General features: G+C 49.0%; 1 protein-coding gene across 3 annotated transcripts in view; it reads left to right on the top strand.

Annotated features, from left to right (window-relative positions):
• The window catches only part of Tenm4 (teneurin transmembrane protein 4), a 567,737-nt gene that overhangs the window by 143,029 nt on the left and 404,706 nt on the right, over positions 1-20,002 (top strand). For all 3 annotated transcript variants that reach the window (XM_048361201.1, XM_048361200.1, XM_048361199.1), the window contains exon 3: positions 2,399-2,495. The gene's annotated coding sequence lies outside the window, so the exon portion shown is untranslated. The remainder of the gene's footprint in view (positions 1-2,398; positions 2,496-20,002) is intronic.

Here is a 20,002-nt window from a genome sequence, read left to right as displayed (position 1 = left end):
TTCATCTGAACTTACCTCCTCCAGTTGTCCCTTTAAAATGGTAGGGATGTAACAATCTTGGGACGAAGCAATCTTGGAGTAAAGTAAGAAATGGCAGCAGTATTATAGGTAATGAGGAGAATGGATCCCAGGGACAGTAAGATATATCAGGGGTGAGCAAGAAGAGAGCAAGGAGTCAAGGAAGAGAGGGGTCCTGGGTTCTGGTGCTGAGGGCAGACTGGGTAACTGTACTTTCTGAGTGTCTAGTAAATGTCACTCCTTGGTAGGGGTCTTTGCTTCTACCTGCCTAGTGATACTGCACACACTTAAGACAAAATGACAGGTCATCATCTGGAAACTTCCAGGTGCCTTATGAAGGAAGGATATTTTGGTAGATATCATTATAAGCAAGAGGCAGTCTGCTTTGGCCCTCGTCTTTCGGGTTTGTTCTCTGTTTCTGTCAGGACAGTATCCGTGTCGCTAAGTGTAAACTGGTCAGTGGCAGGATGGGAACTAAGGTGTGTTGCTCAAATGCTTTCTACAGGTGAAAGGGAGAGGCAGAGAGGTTTCAGAGAAAGTAGCCCAAGATCACACCCGCCCGCCAGAGAGTACACTGGGAACATTTGCAGAAATTGACTCCATCTTCGGTCATAAAACATGTCCCCATAAATCTCACGGAATCCAGGACCTCCAGACCACAATCTCCTACCACAATGCAATTAAGCTGAATCGACCACAGAAAGATGAGTTTTGTAAAAAAAAAAAAAAAACAAAAACGAGAAAGAAGACCCCACGTTGAAAGATATTTACAAGAACACTCCTAACTCACTCATGGGTCACAAAGAAGTGATAATAGAAATTATAAATACTTACAAATGAATAATGAAAGACATATTAAATGTCAAAAATATGGAACGCAGCCAAGACAGCACTCAGAAAATTTATGACCTCCCGTGCTTATATTAGAAAAAGAGAAGGGCTGCAAACAAATGAATGGACCAAGTATCCAATTAAAGAACAACATAAATACGTAAGGCAGATCAGAGCTGTGCAGTTGTAAGTAGCACACAGCTAGCTCCAAAGCTCACTCCCATTTCGCCACCCTACCTCCACGTCAGCGTGATGGATTCCGTATTGTGACCACTGCCTGGAAATTTCATTGATGGTTATCTATTTACTTATTGTGTCTGTCCTGAGACCAGAGCTTACCCTGGACACTGTCCCTGCTCTTATGCTCGGGGATGCCACTTGAGCCACTGCTCCGCTTCCGATGTGTTTTGGTTTTGTTTGGGTTTGGTTTCCTTAGTTGGTTGGTTTGGTGGATCATTGGAGATACGAATCTCACAGGCTTTCCTGCCCAGGCTGGCTTCGAACTTGGATCCTTAGATCTCCTCAGCCTGTAGCTGGGCAGACCTATGACCCTAGTTACATGAGAGGCTAAGATCGGGAGACGGTGCGCGGCCTTGGAGACTCCATCTCAATAGAAGAGCCTAGGCACGGTGGCGTGCTTCCCTCCGCTCAGCTACGGCAGGAAACAAACATGAGACACAAACCCAGGCAGGAAGCAAGACTCCATCTTAAAGATAACCAGCGCAGAACAGACTGGGAGTCATGGCTTAATGGTAGAGCACCCACCTCGCAAGCTTGAGGCCCATAAAGGATACAAAACTCCTGGGGCTGGGAATGTGACTTAGCAGTAAGAGCGCTTGCCTAGCATGCACCAAGCCCTGGGTTCGATTCCTCAGCACCACATATACAGAAAATGGCCAGAAGTGGCGCTGTGGCTCAAGCGGCAGAGTGCTAGCCTTGAGCAAAAGAAGCCAGGGACAGTGCCCAGGCCCTGAGTTCAAGCCCTAAGACTGGCAAAAAAAAAAAAAATTAAAAAGACTCCCTGAATGGGAAGCAGCAGTGGCTCACGCCTGTCATCCTAGCAACTTAGGAGTCTGAGATCTGAGGATCGCAGTTCAAAGCCAGCCCAGGCAAGAAAGTCTGAGACTTGGATCTCCAAAACAACAACAGCAGCGAGTAGCTGGAAGCAGAGCTGTGGCTCAGGTGGTGGAGAACTAACCTTAAGCAAAAAAAAAAAAGTCCAGGGGTAACACTCAGGGCCTCCCTGAATTCAACCCTCAGGACCAGAGCTTGAACAAAACAAAACGACAATAAAAATACCCTTATCCTCCCTTTCGCCTTCCATCTTGTTCATACCGTCTGTGTGGAGCGCTGGCTCTACATCTCCCTTTCTGCCCCTTCCTCTTCAGCCTGGTGCAAAGCTAACGCTGCTGCTCCTACGGCCCAGCCCCCCCGCCGGCCCCGCCCCCTGCCAGCCCCACCCCCAAGCTGCTGGAATTTTCTCTGCTGCTTGTCAGAATAGCAATCCTCATCAAAAAATGACTGATTTCTCTCTTGTCTCTTCCAACAGGTAGACTGAAATTACCATGTGTCCAAATTAAAATTGCATACTTCAAGGATTATTTGAAGGACTATTCTTAGACCCTTTTAAGAAGATTTAAAGAAAAGTGAGTTGCTTTTTTTTTTTTTTTCTTTTTATACTTCGGAGAGTATTCATGATTTAAGTTAATGTTACGGGTTCTCTTTTTTTATTCCCCTCTACCTCGTACATACGCACTAATAGGTAGGTTTTTGACTCCATTTATTTTATAATAAAGGGTGTGTGGGTTTTTTTCTCCCCTAAGAACAATGAGCCAGGAGTGTGAAATGACTGCTCTAATGATTCTGATGCATTTCCAAGGCCGGTGGCAGGGGAAAGTGGGAAGCCGAGGCTGGTGCTTCCTGATGGCAGGACAGGTGGAGAAGCTGATGTCTCCCTGCCCTCGGGAATTTGAGGACGGACTTGAAATCTACTCCTCCGCCCATCCTGCCAAACCTCTTTCTTCTCTGCCAGGCAGTCCGAGCGAGGGGTGACCCTCAAGATCGTGTCCCTCGGTGACACCTTCTTTCTCTAACACCTCATGGCTTCCCATCCCGAGCGGCTCTTGCCCTGGCTAACGTCAAGGAGGCAGCAGGCGCCTTCCTGAACCCAGTCCCCAGTCTGGAGCTCATCCGGGCTACTCCCGGTGGATGAAGGGGCTGTTCTCACTGTGTGCTTAACAAGACCCTGTGGCTGTTCTGAGCTCAGAGCACAGGAGGGAGGCAGGCAGGGCTGGGTGACCCCAAAGATGTCTTTCACCTCTGTTTGGCTGACTCGTGAGAAGAGAGACGTTTGGTTAACTGGAGGGCAGACACTGTCACTTGCCACATCTCCTGGTAGCTCTCCCTTCACGTGAGGAAGGAAGCACGGGACAATGTGCGGGGGGTGATGGACGCACAGCGCTTAGTACCTAGCATGCATGTAACGTTCCATACACGGAAAGCCCTGGGACTATTCTAAGGTCGATGGAATGACTTACCTTTCGCTAGAAGAGAGGACACCAGGTGGGGGTCGTGATGCCAAAAAGGGAAGAAGAGAAGATGTGGGCATGCCTACTCGAGGTAGTTGAAACACCTCCGCCTCCCATAAACCCTTATCCCAATCCCAGAAATCCCATGAGGTTAAAGGTCACTTCCTCAGCCTCTGACAAGGAAGGATGGGTTGTTAAGACCTGACCTTGCCACTGTCACATCTCCAGTCCCGGTTAAGGCCCATCATCCCTGGGAAGGAAGAGCTTTCTGGACCCCTGGCCTGGAGCCCTTGCGAAGTCGCCACGTGTTGATAAGTGTTTACAAGTCTGATTGGGAGCATCAAGTAAGAGAACCAATGCGAACAAGATTTGTAAGCGGATGCACTGTTGGTATTACTGACACGTTATTGTGGGCTGTGTTAGCACTTTGAAAGCCCGGAGAGTTTGGAGTGGTTCCGTGCGGATGAACCCACAGATTATTTTTTTTACTAAAAGTCATGTGTCTTTGCATGCACGTGCCTTGTGTGCGTGCACATCTGTGTGTCTGAGCGTTAAAAAAAAAATCTTCAGCCCTTTGGTTAGAGCCGTTCATAACACAGAGATGATGATGGAGGCCCTGATGTCAGGCTGTGTCAACTTTAATCACCCTCGACAAGAGTTACGCAGTCCCTGTCTCCCGGAAGCTTACAGTCTATGGAGTGGTACTGGGAAGAAAAGGCAGAATCCTGCATGGAATTACTCTTTTCTTAAAAAAGATATTTACGGTGATGTATAGTGGGGTTACCACTTTATAAGTCGGAGTGCATTTCTTTTCGGACAGTGCCGCCTCTTCTCCTGTCCTCTCCCGGATTTCCCTCTCGTCCCCACCTACAATGATTTCTACTGAGTATCGCTGCTGCAGGAATTATTCTTTACACCAAGCAAGGGCCCAGATCGTGGGAGAGGCCTTCTCCCTGAGTCAATGTCTTCGTCAGAGTATAGAGCCTGTTATCTTAATCTGTTAGACAAAAAGAACCTTTAAACTAGCTAGGCACTTGTATCTCGTGCCTGTCATCCTACCTACTGGATGGCTGAGATCTGAGGATCATGGTCGGAAGCCAACCCAGGCAGGAAAGTCTGAGACTCTTCTCTCCAATTAACCAGCCAAAGCCAGAAGTAGAACTGGGGCTTCAATGGTACAGCACTAGTCTTGAGCACAAAAGCTCAAGGACAGCATGTAGGCCCTGCCTTCAAGTCCCAGGATCAACACAACACACACACACACACACACACACACACACACACACACACACAGAACTTCTAGGGATATCTCAGTTCTTCAAGACCATTCCCCAAAGACGGAGTACATTGGTGGATGGAGAGTCAGTATAAACAAGACCCTCTGGTTCTGCTACAAGGACTCATTCCAGGAGTGTTCCCATACCTCGGTTATTCTCCTGAGTCTTCTCCTTCAAGTCGTTGTGGGGCTGACAAGTCTTGAATTTGGAGAACTGGAAAATGTTGTCTTTAGTTAAATATACCTAACCGCCTAGCCTTTGCTCCCCAGATAGCTACTGACAATAGCCCCAGAGGTGTAGGTCTCCTCTATTCCACCCATCGCACTCCTAGTGCCTTCCAGGCCTCCCCAAGCCCAGGGAATACTGTGAAATTGTGTACTGTGGTCTTTTGCAAACTGTGGGTTATGATTATCAGCAGCAGGATAGGAAGATAATTTGTTGGTCCAAGATCATCATTTATTAAAGCGGTACGGTGACCCAGTAACCTGTAGAGTAGGTGAGGATGTTTGTATTGCATGAACTTAACAGATTTCTTTTCCAAAGTACAAATAAGAAAACGAAGCACTCCTCACAGATGAACAAAGGCAAACTACCTCATAGAAAAATGGGTAAAGAGTCAAACCCTACGAAGAGAATACTTCACGAAAGTGGATTTCAGACTGGCCAATACACATACAAACCACCACTACTCTTCAGGAAGTCACGAATTACAACTACAACGAAACGCCACGGTGTGCCCGTTCAGAGGAGCTAAAGCAAACCTTAGGAAGGTTCCCCCAATGGAGGAGCCACCAGGCCCCTCCCACCCAGCGCTGGCTAAAGGGATCCCGTATAATGACTGGAGAACGGCTTGCCAGAGCCTTGTCCAGCAGAACACAGGCGTGCCAGCCATTCCGCTTCACCAGGAACTCCACGAGATGCGGACACACACACGAGCCCAAACACAGGGCCGCGGGCCGCAGGTGCCCCCCCTCCTTAGTCTCCCCCCCTCCTTAGTGCAGTACGTTCGCCGTGGAAATGTGAACACAGTAACATTGACAAGCTGCACTAGCGCACAACCGAAAGCACCGCTCACCGTACCAAATACAAAACCAGGCCGCACGCATCTATGCTGCTGTAAGTCTGGGTAGTGATTATCTATTAGGGGAGGGACTAAAAGCAGAGGAGAGAAAGAAGGGGCACCCCAGGTTCTGGGGTCATTCCATCTCATGATCTAGGGCTGGCCAGATAGGTGGTTTCAACTTGTAAAATCATACCGGGCTGCTCGGTAATGACAGGTACCCTCCGTGTACTTATTGAAGCCTTGCCTTAATGGAAGTCCCTAACTGCAGATAATAGAGGCGGAAGGACCGCGGGTTGCAGAGGTGAGCTCGGCGAGGTGGCACTCCCCTTGTGCGTAACTGAGCGTACACATTCCGGGTCAAAATGTCCGAGGACTCTCTTACCACGAGTCAAAGGCAGAAAATGAGAGCCCGCGGCCCATCCCCTTCGCTCTCACTTTTGGGTGGGGAACCGAAGAGAGGGATTCAGAGAGGAAGCAGCCGGGTCCCGGTGGCTCGCGCCTGCCATCCTAGCTACTCGGGAGACTGAGATCTGAGGATCGAGGTTGGAAGCCAGCCCGGGCAGGGAAAGTCTGTGAGACTTTTCATCTCAAAGCCTGGGAGTAGCTCTGTGGCTCAAAGTGGTAGAGAGCTAGCCTTGAGCAAAAGAGCTCAGGGATAACACCCAGGCCCTGAGTTCAAGCCCCAAGACCAACAACAATTAAAAATAAAAACCAGAGAGGAAGGAACTAAGAACAGTGCTAGGACAATACAGAGTTAGAAAGATGCTTCTAGATCAACCCCCAACGTAATCTGACGGTAGTTCCTACTTGATGACAAAATGTCCCCAACAAAATGTCCGCATAATATACTAGCCCTACAAAAAGTGGGAGGGTTTCATTGTCAGGAGCTTTGAGAGCCACTGCACCGAATCCTTGTCGGTAGATCTCAGGGTAACCGGTCCCCTAAGTGCTCTGAGAAGGCCTGTAGAAAGGATGCTAACATGCCTCAGGCTTATTTGCCCCAGACCTCTTTTTCTTCTTGCTCAAAGCCCTCTGTTCTTCAACTGGAAAATTCCATCCTGACCAAAAAACGGAAGGCTGGTTTGGAGCCCCAAGGAAGAGGAAGGGATGGGGCTTCCCAGAAAGGAAGACTTTGTGCAGGTTATGTAAGGGCCTGTGTGAGTCTAGCACAGGGTCTGGCCCTAGAAAGTCCTCAGAAAGTAGTTCATAAGCAAAGGAACAACTACTGCATCTACCAAGTGAGTAGAGTCCGGAGTTCTCAGCAGGGCCTAGACCCAGAAAAGACGCACACAGCAATGCATTGCCACGCCCTTGGCCATCAACGCGGGGCCTCTCTCCTCTTCCTCCCTTCCTCGTCCCCCTGTCTTGACCCTGGGAAAAGGCCACAAGAGGCAGCGAGGGCCACGTAGATGGAGGCCAGCCTACCTGCGTCCTCAGCCCAGTTCTGTGATTCTCCAGTCAGTTCCTTGGACAAGTTGTCCAAGTATCTCCGGGTGCAAAATTCGTCCCTAGCCCCTTAGCGCAAGGAGGGAGTGTGTTCATCTGGTTCTCAGAAGCAGGCCTGCCCCCCTGCAGGTGGAATCCGTCCTGACTGTGTTCTTCCCTGTGCTCCCAGCAGCCTAAACATGATGTGATTCCTGAACAAGGGTCTCCCTCCCTGGGCGTCAGGATCAGAACCGGGAAGGGCTGGGACGCCGCCCCTTGGTTGTCAGTAGTCAAGGGAGAAGGAGACGAGGCTCAGGCTCCGTTCCTGGTTACCAGTGCTCCTGCCGCCAGCGGGCGTGTAGTTCCGAGGGGCTCCAGCTCATCTATTATTAATTCACCACAAGCAGTTTCCTGCTTCCCAGCTCTCCCTGCCTGTCGAGGTCTGCGCACGCTCGTCTGACCTTTGTACTACTCACAGGATGTGGTGGGAAGCAGCGGCCCACTGCTCTGCCCTCCCCGGGTAGCTAATGCGTGCTGTGGGCACAGGGTATGGGGGGAAGCTTGTTGGGTCTGATCACTGAGCGAGGAGATGCTTGTTCTTTACGCCCTGGGTTTACGGGCGGAAACACGGGTATCAACCTTCGTTGTCACATCCTATGAGTCACCCAAGCCTGTGACGCCATCTCCCAACGTCACGAGTCCCGCCCTTCCCCTGGCTTGCCATCGCCAGGGTGGCCCGAGCAACTGTCTTCTCTTGTTTTTACCTTCCGATCCCAACTGTCCTGACTGCTGAACTCAGTCAGAATCCCAGCGTTGGGTTCTCACGGGGACAAGCATCCCTTTTAAACATGCCTTTCGGTCTTTCTATTCGCTGTGTCGGCTCCGACTTCTCCACTGGTCTGGAGCCCATGAAGTGCGGACCCGCTCAGTCACTGAGGAACAAATACGACTTCCCTCCCTATGATGACAGAATAAAGCATGCTTTTCCTCTTCTCTTCCTCCCAGCTTTCCTCCCCTCTCCTTGATTTCCTTTCTCTTCCTTAATTGCTGATGGTCCTCTGATCAAGCTGAATTCCCTCCAGATGAATCTCCAAGCCTTTTGGGGGAAGAAAACGAAAAAGACAGGGAAGACTCTGAGAATGTCGATCTCAATCCGTGGTGACGCTTGATCTTTCTCAGACATCACAACTTTGAGATTTTCCTTATGGAAAATAAAAAGTAGTTCTATGATAAAACGTTTGGATGGCATCAACCTGTTATTATCTTCTTTTTTTTCAAAATGAAGCCAAGTGTTTCACATATGTTCCATCCTAAACAAGGAAGGTATTATCCTCAGGTGATAGATGGATGGAGAGGTTGGTTCCAGACTAGTTAGGATGCCTGGCCATGTGACTCGTGGTCCCATAATTCTTGTTCAGAGATGTCAGGATCCAGACTCTTCCCAATGCCATCTGCTCCCTCCCAAAGACCTGTCCCCCCACAAGCAGGGCTCCCGAGCCAATCTTCCATTCAGCCTGGCACAGCGGTGGGAGTCAGAGACATGGGGGATTCATTGAGCACCTCTTGCTCGGAGGAACAGGGCCTTCACTCTTCCCAGTTTCCTGGCAGGGCGACCCTGAGATGCTAATGAGAGACACGAGACCTGTGCAGGCCAGGAGAGGGTTGAACTGCTTCAAGGAATCCTCTGTGTCAGAAATGAGACCCCAGGCGCTGAGCGCTCTGAGCCCAATCCTGTCTATAAATCCGGCGTCTTCCCCTCTTAGGATCAGGAATATCTCTAAGGGGAATCCTAGCTGAAGTAACCATTCAGGAAAAGAAATGTGCTCCTATGTCCATCTGTTCTGCCTTGAACTTCAGTATCTCTTAGCTTTTCCTTGGTCCCTAGCCCGGGATGTTTTAACTTTCACTTTGAGGGAAAGTCTGACTTGTTGAAACAGCAGTCAAACTAGAATGAAAGACAGGAAAGCAAAGTTCTGGACCCAACTACCTCAAGAACTTACTGTGTAGCTGTGAGCATGTCTCTAAGACTGTCTCTTCGTCTTTAAAATGATGGTGTGTTTGGGACAGTCTGCTCATGTCCCCTATGGGAAGAATGGAAAAAACTCTGAAGAATGGTTAAAAAAAAAAAAAAAGCTGTATTTCCTGAGTTCAAATCCCATCTCTGCCCTTTTCAATGGGTGACTCGGGCAAGTTATATAAGCTCTGTCTGCATGCCTTGGTGTTACCATCATCAGAATAACACAGTAGTAATGGCTATCTTGAAGATTTTCTGAGGAGTGGCAATGAGCACATTGAAGTAATGCCTGACATACAGCAAGGCATGTAGCTGTCATCTCCACTCATGAATCTGTCCAGGGTTGATCTGTACTTTTGTTTGCCTTGCGCATGTCCCAAGTCTCCCAGTGGCTATTGTTTATTCCTCCTGCCTTCCTTGGCTGAGAAAATACGTAAGGATATAAAGTTGTATGGATTCGGTAATGTTTTACCTCAATGAGTAGCTAGCACAGCAGCTCCTACGTATGCTGTGCAAGACACTGGACTTTATTAGAGACAGTGCTTGTGAAATAGCACACAGGTTCCCAAATCATACCAGTAACGATGTGTTTGCCACTTAGAATATTCTGGTTTTTATTAATGTTGTTTCTTCTTGATTCGTTCATATGCATGATAGATACTAAGTTAAAGTCTGCACACAGTAAGTGACTGGATGGATGGACAGATGGATGGTGGGTGGATGGATGGACGGATGGGTCTGTTTTACATTTACTACCTGGATTAGTCTCCACAAACTAATGAGTGTGGGTAAATGTTAATTGTGTGTTTGTGTGTGAGCATTTGCCGAGAAGGCCTCAGCTATTTCTCTTGTGGGGAAGGAGATGGGTCCTAGTTACTTAGTCTGCATATTCCCCTATCTGCTAGGGTATAAAGTCATTTTTCACGGGAGTCCTTTCAGCTGCTGTGCTTGACAATCGATAAGCACTCCCTTGGCCTCTCCAGTGCCTTCCTCTTCCAACAATAAGGGCTTTGTGCTGAGAAGCTTGCCTATGGATGCTTCTTTCCCAAGGCTCTAAAGCCTCATCTGGCTTTTATCAAGAGTATTGGGGAAGGAGGGGCCTCGGACAGTGGGATTCAGAGAGCAGTGCTTGTGGCTTGGTTCCAGCTGAACATGTCAGGCTGGAAGAGATAATCTGGTGTTTGTTCTGGGATTCTGGAAGCCTGGCCACCTGAGCTGGTTAGCCAACTCTTTGTAGCCACGACCTTGATGCCCTGGCTTCACAGTCCTTGTTCCAGACCCAACAGAGAAGGAAGATCTGGAGAGGGTGGGTGGAGGAAGATGGCCGAAGGTCGCACAGCTATTCTGAGGGTGTGAAGAATCTCACCCCATGGAGCAAGGGACTGCTGTGGGCTACTGCCTCTCAGGGCTTCAACTCACTAATGAGATTAAAATGCCAGCAGCTTGCCTCTGTGCACACTTACTTAGGAACACATTGGCCTGAGCTGCTTAATGAGTGTTACTCAGAAACCTGAGAGGTCTGGGCAGGCGCCTGGCTGATGCCTTGTTGATTAGAATACTGAATGCGTCGCCCTTGGAAAGCCAGCAGTTACTCCAGAGCAGACGCATTGTGGAGACTTCCCTGGTAGCCCTTCCAGTCCCCTGCTTTTTTTTGTAAGCCAGTAAGCTGAGCTGATACGGAGTGGTGGTGACACCGATTGGATAACAACTAGGACAACAACAAAGAGGATGAGCACAAAAGTAAATATTTAATATCAAACCTGGACGCCCACCAGAAATACCTGGGAATGGGCGAGCTCTTTTGCTTCTTCGTTTTAGTTGTTGGGGGAGCGGAATTCCTCAGGGTTCTGTTTTCCTAGCCCCGATACCTAGGGATCTCCTTCTTTACTGAGGAGGGTGCTGATGGTGTCTGCTGAGGGTCAGCCTCGGGAACTTTTGTGACGAGATGGCATGTTGACGCAGAGGTGTCCGACGGTGCCTTCCTGCGCTCTGCGGCACCGGTCCTCCTGCTCAGCCTCTGAATCTAAATGAAATGATGTCACTGTTGTTAGAAACAGCATGGCTGGAGCTGGGGATATGGCCTAGTGGCGAGAGAGCTCGCCTCGTATACATGAGGCCCTGGGTTCGATTCCCCAGCACCACATATACAGAAAACGGCCAGAAGGGGCGCTGTGGCTCAAGTGGCGGAGTGCTAGCCTTGAGCAAAAAGAAGCCAGGGACGGTGCTCAGGCCCTGAGTCCAAGGCCCAGGACTGGCCAAAAAAAAAAAAAAAGAAAAAAGAAACAGCATGGCGGTCCTTTAGAAATTCAAAACCCAGTTCCTGTATGGTCCAGTAGAGTCCGCACACAAAAGAAATAAACACCGGAGTCTAACGCGAGATCTGCACACTAGCCGTCACGCACTTCACAATAGCCAGAGGTAGGAGCAACCCAGATGTCCCTGGATAGATGAAGGGCTAGACCAAAGGTAGTGTACCTACTCTACAGACCATTCTTCATCCTTAAAAATGGAAGTTCTGGCCAGGCTCCGGGTGGCTCACACCTGTAATCCTTTCTATTCAGGAGGCTGAAATCCGAGGACCACGGTTTGAAGCCAGCCTGGGCGGAAAAGTCTGTGAGATTCTGATCTCAAAAAAAAAAAAAAAATCCAGAAGTAGATCTTTGCCTCAAGTGGTAGTGCACTAGCCTTGAGCAAAAAAAATGTGGAGAGACAATGCCCAGGACTTGAGTTCAAGCCCCAGGACTGGCACCAAAAACCAAAAATAAAAGGCAAGGGGAGGGGAGAATTATGACACAGACTCTAAAATGGAGGAGCCTAGGACATTGTGGAAGTGGAGTAAGCCCATCATAAAAAGACAGTTGTGGGGCTGGGGATATGGCCTAGTGGCAAGAGTGCCTGCCTCGGATACATGAGGCCCTAGGTTCGGTTCCCCAGCACCACATATACAGAAAACGGCCAGAAGCGGCGCTGTGGCTCAAGTGGCAGAGTGCTAGCCTTGAGCGGGAAGAAGCCAGGGACAGTGCTCAGGCCCTGAGTCCAAGGCCCAGGACTGGCCAAAAAAAAAAAAAAAGACAGATGTGGTATGATCCCAGCGGTAGTCAAATCCATGGAGACAGAAAGCAGAGCAGGAGTTGCCAGGAACCGGGGAGGAGGCACAGGGCGTTAAGTGTCTGAAGGATTCAGAGTTGCAGCTCTGCACACTGGAAGTGCTCTATGGGGGGGGGGGGGGTCGGCTGTGCGCTTAGTGTACTGAATGCCACTGAACTGTGCACTTGAGGAAAATGGCCCACAAGGGCAAATTTTGTGTGGTGGGTCATTTACCTCCAAGTTTTACAAGGACATTAGGTGACATCTTCCCTCCAAAGTCACTCTGAGAACGGCATAAAATAACATCTCTACAGGGCCTGGCGTGGTGTCTGACAGACACACGGTGTGGGTCGTTAAGTGCTCCTTGCCTGCCCACTAACATTTACCAAGTCCTTTCATGAGCGTCTTCTTACTCTCCCCCCCACACACACAACTTTCTGCGTGTCAGTCCTGGAGCTTGAACTCCAGCCTGGGCAATGTTGTACCTACGGATTATCGTTCCGTCACGGTGAGTCTGGCGTACGCCCGGCTCCAAGATAAAGAATGCTGATGAAAAGGAAGACTCATGTAAGTACTCTGTTCAGGATTCCGCTTCTCAGGGATGTGGCCCCCGCCAAAGTCATCCTTAGGCTTGGGGTTGTCTTACAGTGCATGAATTAAATGAGGTAGCAAATTGAATAGCCGGGCTGTAAACATCATCACCAGAGCCAATTGAGTAACTCACTTGAATAAAAGTGAGGACGGTGATGATGGTGGTGGTGGTGATAACGGCATACAGGTAAATTGAACAGATGAAGTCGTAGCAAATTTGACCCCCTCCCCTCCAAAAATATTGAAGAAGTTATACTTACCATATTTAGAATTCGTGATAAGCACATTGAACCCATTCCTCCATCTTCCCTTAAAATGTCCTGTAAGGAAGAGATCACCGTAGCTACTCCGCAGATCTTTAAAGATGGCTGAGGCCAGGTGACTTGTGTGTCTAAGTCCTCCTGGATGATGTTTACCCAACATAGGAACCTGAGGTCTGTCTACCTAGCCCCAGACAATATGTTTCTGACTCCAGCTGATTGGCTATGTTGTACATAAATCAAAGCTGATTATGCATTTTCAGAAACGAAAATCGTTTGCTTGATTTACAAGAGGAGTCCTCTAAAAAGGAACTCGTACCTAGTGCATTTTATATCAAGCCCTGAAGATAAAAGACTCATCAGGAGAAGAGAATTTTCACAAATAATCCTTCCATCTGTCTAGCTGCAATACCATTTCCCAGCTCTGTCATGGGTCTTACGTTAAACGTCAGCTTCACTTAGACAGAAAGCTTAGCACTCTTCTCCGTGGCAACACCGTGCATTTAGTATCTGTCAGTGCTTACATGAAGGCGCAAGGGTGCTAATGCCTTCAGTTCTTAGTTCTGCCGCTTGCTAGTTAGATGAGCTACAGCAAACTACTTAGTATTTCTGACCATTTGACATCTATTAAGTAGCCATAATAAATGGGGGTTTATATACAATGACTGTTCAGCTCTGGTACCACAATCTCAGAAAATAAGCCAAGGATACCATTTGTAATTTAACACACACACACACACACACACACACACACACACACACACACACACACACCTTCTAAGGATAATTTCACTTCCTGTGTAGAAAGCTCTGGGTAGACAAATATGGATAGTTTAATAATTAATTAACTTATTGACATTCTGCCTATTCATCGGTCTTCATGGGAATGCCCCAAAGGTCTTTGGGTCCCATTAGCACTGGAACAGAGATGAACTTTAGGTGTCTGAAAAAGCCAAACCAGGATCCTGACCCTAGAGTGGAGAAAATTCCCCATTTCTGCCTGCTCTGTCCTACCAGGACTTCACCAGAGTCGAGAAGACGAGGATCCCACAGTCAGAGCCGGCCATGAGACTAGCATAGCAGGCCACACGGGCAGTCAGTACGGACACTGAGGCACGGCGGGAACGCTGGCTGGTATTGCAGCAAGGGAAGAGCTTTGTTTTGGCACCGAGAGCCTTGCACATCCCTCCTCGCCCATCTGTGCCTCAGTTTCCCCAGTTTCCTTATACCGCTCACGGTCTTCTGGGCAGTCAGCTTGGAATGACAGCAGCGAGGGCCCCCAAAGAAAGTCAGAAAGGCTTCCCTCTTTCCGTTTGCTCAGTCTCCGGGAACAACTGCAGCGAGGTAGGTGGGTCTGGGGTTCAAGAATGCACAGTACAGTGAAGATCCCCTTCTCTCTACGTGACCACCAAGATTGGGTGTGGAGAGGGAAGAAAAGGCCAGGTGACTGATATCAGTGATTAAAGGAGAAATAAGATCTGATCTAGTCTGTGATCGTAAGAATGAAAGGAAAAAAAAATAATAAGCTGTGGCTTCCGCTGATTTGAGAGCTGGAGGAAGCTATGCAGAGAGGTCATTTAAAGTTGATTAAGTTCCGTGCACTTCCCATCCCCTTCCTCCGCCCGCTCTAGGCTGGGCAGGTTGCTTCTTAGTTACGTTCCAGCTGCGTCTCTACCATGGCAAGCACTACGGTGTATTGCAATTGTCTGTGCATGTGTTGACATCTTCCATGTTTCTGTCATCCACGTATTTATTGACTTCCTTTTAGGTTCTAAATCAAATAAAAACTTGCTCCTGTTCCATACATACCCTTTTTTTAAAAAAAAAAAATATATATATATATATATATATATATATATTCTTTAAGTAGTTGTGCAGAGGAGTTTCCATTGAAGAGAGCAGTTCATGAGCACAGGACATCTCGATCAGTGTCACGCCTTTAACATTCTCACTCTCCTACCTTACCCCTTCCCTTGCTTAATTTTTAGGTTATGTATTGAAATTTTTATGCCATTAATTGTTAAAGTGAATGCAGAGAAGGGGTTGCAGTTTCATATGTAGGGCACTGAGTACATTTCTTATCCAACTTTTTACCTCCTCCCTCATTTTTCTCCCACCCTTCCCCTTCCCCAGCCCCGCCCCCATTGTACAGTTGGTTTACAGCATATCGTTTTGAAAGTATTGCTGTTGCATTGGTTCCCCTTTTACCCTTTGTCTCTCCATTTCGATGCTCCCCTTCCCTTCCCTAGTTCCCATAAACATATATACAATGCCCAGGGTACCAAAATCAGTTCCAGTGACATCGGAGTAAATCCCTGGGGAAGAAAGACAAAAGAAGATGGCATGATTTCACATGGTACGTTGGACATAGCAACGACAATGATAAACCACTTGTTTCCAGGATTTGGAGTTCATTTTACTTAACATCATCTTATGCGCTCCTGCGTACATAGCTATTGAGCTATTGTGATCTTCTGCTAGGGCTATCCTAGACATATACTAATTATTCCATTTCCTGGTACCTGTTTGGTTGGGCTTTCACAGAGTCTTTCTAAAGGACTATATACTATTTTAGCTTTCCTTAGCGTCTATTGTCCTCTATTGTGCTTCAGTTAATTCATTTGTAACCACTGGATACCACCTAGTGTGTTTACCTAGTGTAGATTTATAGGCACATTCTAGTGCCCACACATGAGGGAAACTCTGCAGCCTGTGTTTCTCTGAGTCCAGCTTACTTCACTATTTAATATAATTTTGCCAAGCCTTTCCATTTCCTTATGAATGGTACACTATCATTCTTTCAGATAGATGAGTAGAATTTCATTGTGTAGAAATATCACATTTTCTTGGTGCATTTGCTACATCCCCACCAGCATCTGTTATTTATTGTTAGGTTTCTTGATAATGGACATTCTTACTGGGGTGAGGTGGAACCTCAGTGTTGTTTTGACTTGCATTTCCTTTATGGCCAGAGATGTTGAATAATTTCTTCACGGGTCCATTGGCCATATTTACTTCTTCGTCTGAGCAGTCTCTCTTGAAGTCATTAGCCTATTTATTAAGTGTGTGTGTGTGTGTGTGTGTGTGTGTGTGTGTGTGTGTGTGTGTGTACGCACGCGCCTGCCCCGGGGCTTGAACTCAGGGCCTGGACATTCATTATCCTTCAGCTTTTTTTTTTTTTGCTTGCACTCTACCACTTGAGCTACAGCTCCACTTCTGGCTTTTTGGGGGGTGATTAATAGGAGATCAGAGTCTCACAGACTTTCCTGCCTAGCTTAGCCCTATCCTTCTTATCCTGCTGTTTTTCTTCATGGGACTACCCAGCCGAGATCATTGTTTATTTATTGTCTATCTCCCAGACTTTTGCTCCAGTAGAGCAAGGACAGGCCTGGTCTGCTCTGTTCCTAGCTGTACTCCCAATGAACTTATTAAGTGCTCAGCAAACATTTGTTCCATATCCCTTGCCCTTTCAGATCCCCAGGTTGAATATCCCTAGTCCCCGCTGACGTAGCATAGCACACACGTAATGCTTTCGTCACGATTCTTACCCTAGCCTTCGAGACCCTAACCTAGAACCCCAAAATCCAAAGGGTGTCTACAGTGATCTGTTCAGAATAACTGGACTGCTGTTTCTCTGGATAATGACGCTCATCAACAGGACCAGTTACATAAATTGTGGACTGCACCGTAAGGTAAAAAAAAAAAAAAGAACGTGGTGCTCCTATTTAGAATTTCAAGATGGGAATGGCAGAGCATTCGAATGAAGCCTGTTCTGCTCGTGGCCCACGGCCCTGAAAAGCTCACCCTGCTGACGAGGACCATCCCTTAGAAGACTGTGGCTGCCCGGCTCTGGATTTACGGTTTGCCGCATCGAGAGTCAGGAACTACAAAGGCATTTCGAACAGAAGTGACATTTCAAGTTATTTTCCTGTTTCCCCACACTAGGTCATAAACAATGTGGGAAATCCGTGTAAGTACTGAGAGGCGGAAAGCCCTGCTCCCTTCTGCTACTCCCTCCTCCACGAGGTGCCCAACCCCAAAGCAACCCGGGAGCCCTCGGGTGCATTTCCTTCTTTCCGAGTGGTCTTCCTAAGTAATATAGTGAAGAAGGCGCTTCACCCACGCTCTCGTCTTCTGTTTGGTGGAGGTGACATTGACATGAACGTTGCATGTTCAGGGAGCCTGGCCCGGGAGGGAATGCCCGGAAGGGATGGGGTTACGGGTCAGGGGATGGCGCTCGAGAGCATGAAGGAGAATCCGAGGTGAAGAGACAGTGTAGGAGCTGGAACCCCTGTGTTGAGAGAGTGACCACACCCCAACTGTCTGTCCCCACGTCTTCCTCTCCCCAAGGTCTAGCCAAGTCTTGGTAGTGAGGTGTCTCTAGATGAAAGCCAGCGTGGGGAGTTTCTCTGTCAAACACCACGCTTCATCGGCACTAATCTAAACCCAGGCCTGTCTTTTCTCCTGCCAAGGCTAAGTGCAGTGTGCTGGGCACCCCCCCCCCCCCGGGTAGGATCATTGGGGAGCCGTCCCCCCTCCCCCGCCCCGCAGACTGGCAGGCACAGGGAGGTGTGTGTTCTCCCCTTGGGAGGCACACGCCTTGGGGGCTTGGATTTGCCCATTTGGTGGGTAATCCCCGGAGCCTGGGCTGGCGAAGGAGAGAGTTAACATCGTCACTGGATCCTTAATTGTGTGTTTCATGAATTTTCATGTTTCCGCTTGCAAGCTTAATGTTGCTTTCTTGGTGAGCTTTTTTTTTTTTTTTTATACTTGAACATAAGAGAGTTGTAATTACAGAGTGTTGTGGATTGCAAAGGGTGATTAAAATGGATTTTGTGAAATCTGAAGCTTCCCCCCCGCCCTCCCCCATGTGACACACACACACACACACACACACACACACACACACACACACACACACACACACAGTCCAACGAGCAGGGGAGCAAGTCAGACCGAATCCCATGAAGAAGTTCAGAGAATTGGGATATGAAGGTTATGAATTTTCTTGATGCTTTTCCTCCCTGGGTCCTGGCTCGGTTCCAAGACAGCCCTTCTCCTCCCCCCCGCTTTTTTTCCCAGCCTCCTTTGTCTCCTGAATGTAGTCCAGCTCAGTTCCAGAGGGCGGCCCTCTAGACACCCCCTGGTCCTCTGTGGCCGGGGATGGAACTGGCCTGACTGGAGATTCGTGCGACGTTAGAGTCGCACGGGACTAAATATGTTTCCTGAGCCTGTGCTTCCACTTAAATAAAAATCAGCCCCGCGACTGCAGCGGGTCTGACCCCGCCTAGCAGAGCCTCCGCTGGCCGGACGGGAGCACGGTGCTTCTGCCCCAGACCGCCTGGAATTAACGCTCAGAGCCATGTTCCTGAGAACACTTAGCTCCCTGAGGAGACGGGGAGAACTGTGAACCACCTGCCCGTCTGTCCACGAGCCCTGGGGCAGGGGGAAGCCAGGCCTCTGGTTTTCCTTATGTTCTTTTCTTTTTCTCTATGTCTTTGCCGACCATGTGATCCACCGCCATATTGAACCCTGTCTGGGTTTCCAATAATAATGGTGTGTACGTGTGTGTGTGTGTGTGTGTGTGTGTGTGTGTGTGATCCACTGTGGTTTGCGGGTGAGAAGAAGAGTCCTCCTCCTCTGCGTCCCCTCCCCCTCCTCCCCCCACCCCAGGGATGGCCCCATCAGCCACCTACTTCTCTAGATGCTGTGTCTCTGGAATGTTCTCTTCCAGCAAGTCCCTGTAGCAGGACCTGGCCAGCCTTTCCCTGCGGCCTTTGGACCCCGTCGCGGGCGCCCTTTCCCTGCGGGGTGTCTGCTCCCGGCACAGAGGCTTTGGGTGTACGCGTGCTGCGCGGCCGGGTCTCTCAGGCAGGTCCCTGTGCAGATCGCGGGCTCCCGAGGGGCAGCCGTGTCCTGGGCCATCTCCCAGGTCTCGGGCAGGTTCCAGCAGCAGTCGTTAATGAGTGGAGCTAAGACTGGTGCTGGCTGGGATTATAGGTTGGTTTTCTCCATCTATTGAAGAATTAAAAGGCAGGAAAGGGCTTAAAGCAGACAGCAAAAGGTCATTTGAAAGTGCAAAAGGGAGCTTCAACAGGAGAGCAGTGAGACTGTTCAGGGAGGGACCCCCAAAAAGGAGTCCCAGAGGATCCTCTCGGGGGACGGTTTTTCCAGTAGAGGGTTCCTCCTGGATCTCTGCCCTTGGGGTTGGTGCTGATTGGTTAAAGGCGTGTGCCTATGCCACCCTGACTTTTGTTACTGGTTGAGTGAGCACCGGGAGGCGTTATGGAAAGAAGCAGCCTTAGAGCAGGAGCCCAAGGCACTATGGGAAGAAGAAGCATCGTAACGGGCCACGTGTTATCCGCCATGGGTTATGCCTGCCACTTTTTAAATCCCCTTCTCCCTGGCAGCTCCCCCATCTCTTTCCTTCAAGATGTTCATGAACATGGACCCCCTTGGTGCAGGAATCAGTGTTGGTGCACCAGGAAACCTGGACGACAAAGGGCCCCGGGCCTTTGCCAGGTCACGTGACACAGCGAGGGCAAGGAGAGCCTGGCGTTGTCCTGGTTAAGGGCTGTCTCTCCTGTGGTGCCCCATCTCTATCCTGGACTGAAGTGGAACCGCTTCCGAAGCAACACCTCTGAGCTGTCGCGTAGCTCAAAAGCTCTGTGGGAGCTCACCTGTCTTCTTCTGCTTTCCTGAAATGCACCTCCCCTTCTATGGATCTGTGTCTGGGGTCTCTTCATCAACTTATGTACCCTGAAGATCCAAACAGGCTCTCCTTTCCCCTCCCGGGCCAGCCCTGTTACCTGGCCCGAGTCATACTGTTGATGGGGAGATGTGACAGCTGCTAAGAAAATGCCTGTGGCCCACAGCTCCTCCTTAGTCTTAGAGCATGCACCCCAGAG

Source organism: Perognathus longimembris, chromosome 13 (assembly GCF_023159225.1).
Source record: "Perognathus longimembris pacificus isolate PPM17 chromosome 13, ASM2315922v1, whole genome shotgun sequence".
Classification (NCBI taxonomy): domain Eukaryota; kingdom Metazoa; phylum Chordata; class Mammalia; order Rodentia; family Heteromyidae; genus Perognathus; species Perognathus longimembris.
The sequence above is the reverse complement of the archived record's forward strand: the minus strand, read 5'-3'. Positions and strand labels throughout refer to the sequence as shown.